Consider the following 5000-nt stretch of genomic DNA (forward strand, 5'->3'; position numbering starts at 1 on the left):
ATAAAGAGGTAGATAGAGATGAACATAGAGAGACTTAGAAATATCTAAATTGAAAGACATATATGTGGAAAAAGAAAGGCATAAAAATCAGGTGGAGATGACGAAGACGGAGGAGGAGGAGGATAGAAGGAAGAGAAGGAGAAGAAGAAAAAGAGAACAAGAAGAAGAAAATGAGAACAAGAAAAAGAAGAAAAAAGAAAAAGAAAAGGAAAAAAGAGAGAAAAAAGAAAATGAAAAAGAAAATGAAGAAGAAGAAGAAGAAGAAGAAGAAGAAGAAGAAGAAGAAGAAGAAGAAGAAGAAGAAGAAGAAGAAGAAGAAGAAGAAGAAGAAGAAGAAGGAGGAGAAGGAGGAGGAGGAGGAGGAGAAGGAGGAGGAGAAGGAGGAGAAGGAGGAGAAGGAGGAGAAGGAGGAGAAGGAGGAGAAGGAGGAGAAGGAGGAGAAGGAGGAGAAGGAGGACAAGGAGGACAAGGAGGAAAAGGAGGAGAAGGAGGAGAAGGAGAAGGAGGAGAAGGAGGAGAAGGAGGAGGAGGAGAAGGAGGAGAAGGAGGAGAAGGAGGAGAAGGAGGAGAAGGAGGAGAAGGTGGACAAGGAGGAGAAGGAGGAGAAGGAGGAGAAAAAAAAGGAAAAAGAAGAAAACATATAAAGGAGAATGGAAGAAATGATATATGTGTTGGGCTCAGCTACAGTGAGGGTAATGCTCAAGGAAGATAATAAAAAAATACAAGATTTTTGGCATGATGATAAATCCACATATTGTTGGAACATAGGAGGTATCGGGAACTACTAATTATCAAGATAAAATTGACTTAATTTTATGAACGTGTGGAATCAGATAATATTTCCGTTTACCTAGGCAAAATGTACTTTTATGAAGTTGTCATTCGATCACGAAGTTTTTAATCGGGGAGAGGGATAGGAGGAAGCAGTGGAGAGGATTGGTGATGAGCCTATATTGTAGGGGTAGTATGAACTGGTGAAGGAAGGGTTTCTATATCAAGGCCACTGGAAGCTCTTTTGATATGATTTCTGTAAGATCTTGCATCCTGACTGTTTTGATTTTGTAATTTGGCTCATGTCCAATGATATAATGGGGGTACAGAGAATTTAGGGGTGAGCTTCAAGGTAGGGGTGTGGTTGTGGTTGAGGGTTTAAACAATATCTCCAAGTTCAAAGGTATAAGCTCTGGCTGATTTGTTATACGGACGGACCATTTTGTCCTTAGTTAGATGAAGAGTAATATGGATTCCTTTGAAAAGGTTATTGAAATTTGTTACTTTACCCTTGACATAATCATTAAAATTGTAAATGGGAGGTAATTCTGAAACAAAATTGTCATATGGGAGTATTTTGTTCAAGCCAAAGAGGACATAATGAGGTGATTTTGATAGTGATCTGTTAATGGAACTATTAATGCAAGTTTGAATCATGGGGGACATGTTCATCCCAAAAAGGGTGAAGATTAAAAGCAAAATGTCAAAGAACATTAAGTCATTTTATTCTGGCGTTCAACTAAGCCATTTGAACTAGAATAATAAGCAGTAGTGTTGCATTTTGTGATTACTAATATTCGAAAGAATATCATTGCTGAACTCAGTCCCGTTGTCAAAAATCAGAGTTGTTGGAGTTGTGAATAGGTATATGAGTTTGTCAATAAGGGTCTTTGCCACGTGTTGTGCTGTCTTGTCTGGTGGAGGGGAAAGAATACAGAGTGATGAAAAATGGTCAACACAAAGAGGTATTGGTTTCCGCTGTAAGTTGTAACTTATGGAGGTCAACAGCGACTATATCGAATGATTTATAAGGTGTAGGATAAGTTAAGGTTGGAACATAACCGCTGATATGACCTTTGTGAGTCGCACAAGAGTGACAAGCATAAATGTGGGAGTGTATATCCTTCCTCATGCTTAACCAGAAGTAGTGCAATCTGACTTGTCTCACGCATTTCTCCTTGCCAGGGTGTGCGGCCTTTGGGCAATCGTGTACGAGTTTCAGAACTTCCGGAATGAGGTCAGTAGGGACTACAAGCTGAAATAATGACCGGTTGGAATCATGTTTGTTCATTAGTGTTGTTATGTGATACAGTATGTCATCAAATAACGTGTAATTGTCGACATTGGGTTGAAAATTGTACTTATCATTTGTGTCTGCAGGTTCCTGGAAGTATATAACACGATTCCAAAGAGGGTCTGATCACTGCGCTGCAGCTATAAGCGCTTGTGTAAGAGTTACTGAAATTGGATTTTGAGTGTTTGTCGTGGTATGGCGACTGAGAGCGTCTGCAGTTACTGGTAAGTTAACATTACCCTGAACAAAATGAAATGTGGGCATGAACTGTTGTATGATAAGGAATAAGTGGGCAAGGTTTTCTGAAAGATTCTTCCCTTTGAAGAGGTGTAAAATTGGTTGATGGTCCGTTTAGATGTGTATGTCGTAGCCAAGGATGATCTCTTTGAAATTTTTGAGTGCGCATAAAACAACTAAAGCTTCTATGTCTATGACTGAGCGATTTTGTTCGAGTTTGTTGACTGTACGACTAGCAAAAGCAGGTCTCAAACTGAGGCTTAAGAAGTGCTCCTTCCTTCAGAAAGAAATGTGATTTTTAGGACATGTCCTTAACTCATAAGAAATCTTAACCTCGCAGGACAAGGTCAAGGGAGTCAATGATTTTCCATGCCCTACCCTCGATGATCACATACGTTCATTCCTTTGTCTATAAGGCACCAGAATGATTTTTTTTGTGATCTACATTGAGCTTGGAGGCGTATAAACAAAGTTGTGTTTGTTGGTTTTATTCTCTCCGTTTAGACTGATTACATCTCGGAACATTCCCCAAGGAAAACTCTGGCGGTTGCCAATGGTCCTATTTACATACACATGGTTGCTGTTGTCAAAACAGGAAGTTATATACATATTATTCTACGTATTATCTACGTCTACTCTACTTCTACAATGTCGAATACATAAACTGAGTAAGGACACTCAGTATTTATGCATGGGTGATTTATCTACAAGAAGTGGGAACACTCTAAAAACATATTGGTCGTATGATGACTTTGGCTGTTGGCAATATCAGACGCAGGTGTCCAGAGGCCTGATCCAATTACCCGCGGTGAGGTCAAACGCGAGCTGCACAAATGGCTGCTGTGAGGTCAAAACAATAGGTGGTGTAGTGTTCTGTAGCCAACACACAAAGTGCCCCCTTAGAATACTAGTATGATCACCAAGTGCCATGCCTCCGGACCAGGTGAAGACTATGGTCACACCTTAGCACGACACTTTTATTAATTAATTTTATACATTTTGTACGTATGATTTCACTCTAACAATCTTATTTATGTTGTAAATAGAATCAAAAAATGGTTCTGAATATCCCATAACAAGGATATGAATGTTATTACAAAGATTGTAAACTATTGTATACTAACGCAAATATTATGTATGTGTGTGTGTGTGTGTACACACACACACACACACGAATACACACACACACACACACACACACACACACACACACACACACACACACACACACACACACACACACACACACACACGCACACTCTCACACACACTCACAACTAGGCTATCAAGAGATGCCTAGTTGGTAAGTCACTATCACACTTGTCATGAGGATGCTGGGGTTCGAGTCCTTGACAGTACCACATTTCAATTTCTGCATGTTGGCCTTGATGGCTTAGAATTGAAGTGCATTGTGGTTGTTAATATATATATATATATATATATATATATGTATATATATACATATATATGCATACATACATATATATAAATATATATTTGTACATATATATATATATATATATATATATCACTGGGACAAAATGTAGTAGAATATATGTAAACCGCACGAAGAACACAGATTAGGAAAAAAGGAAAACAAAAAAATAATTAAACTTCTATATTTCGTCTAATAGTTGTAGCCTTATTCATGAAAGTAGAAGATACAAGAGTTGTTTGAGACTTAAATACTGTCAAGAAAAAAGAGGGACAGGAACATGGGTAGATGACGGCCAACATTACGTCACTCAGGGTAGGGTCATAAGGAAGAGGGGGCGCGAGGTCATAAGGAAGAGGGGTGTGAGGTCAGAGGTGTGAGGAGTTTGGTGGTCGGGAGCGGGGGTGGAGGGAAATGGGGTCAGGAGGTTAAAGATTCTAAACTAAACGACTCACAGCTAGACGTGAGATTATATCCAGAGAGCATTGTTCTTTAGAGATGTTAACTGAAAGAATGTCCACACCTTAACATCTCCAAAGAACAATACATATACATTTCCTGTATCAATCTATATATATACATGTATATATATGTACATAAATATATATATATATATATATATAATATGTATACATACATATATATACACATATATATACACATATATATATATATATATATATAATTTGCGTGTGTGTGTGTGTGTGTGTGTGTGTGTGTGTGTGTGTGTGTGTGTGTGTGTGTGTGTGTGTGTGTGTGTATGTGTGCGTGTGTGTGTTTTTTGTGGAGAGATAGAGACAGAGAGAGAGAGAGAGAGAGAGAGAGAGAGAGAGAGAGAGAGAGAGAGAGAGAGAGAGAGAGAGAGAGAGAGAGAGAGAGAGAGAGAGAGAGAGAGAGAGAGAGAGAGAGAGAGAGAGAGAGAGAGAGAGAGAGATAAAGTTAGAGAGAGATACTAAGTGAGAGGGGGTAGGGGAGATGGGGGGAACGAGTCCGACGGCTCGAGCATTGTTACTCTTTTTCCTTCCTCCGAAATTATATAACGATAGTACATAGTTGATATGGGCTGAGTCTCAGGCCCTGTGAAGCTTTTATGAACTCGAGTGAGGCTAATTGGCCTAGCTGGAATGGGGGGAGTGGGGATGGCGCCGAAAGGATGGGGGTGATGGGGGAGAGGACTAGAGGAGTTGAGGAGAGTGTAAAGGGGGGGGGGGTAGTGTGTATGTATGTGTGTGTGTGTGTGTGTGTGTGTGTGTGTGTGTGTGT

General features: G+C 39.6%; 1 protein-coding gene across 1 annotated transcript in view; it reads right to left on the reverse strand.

The window, feature by feature from the left end:
- Nucleotides 1-5000, reverse strand: part of LOC143034620 (limbic system-associated membrane protein-like) — a 931930-nt gene that overhangs the window by 83944 nt on the left and 842986 nt on the right. The gene's annotated exons all lie outside the window — the stretch shown is intronic.

This window comes from Oratosquilla oratoria, chromosome 17, assembly GCF_046742065.1.
Source record: "Oratosquilla oratoria isolate Oo_2021 chromosome 17, ASM4674206v1, whole genome shotgun sequence".
Lineage (NCBI taxonomy): Eukaryota > Metazoa > Arthropoda > Malacostraca > Stomatopoda > Squillidae > Oratosquilla > Oratosquilla oratoria.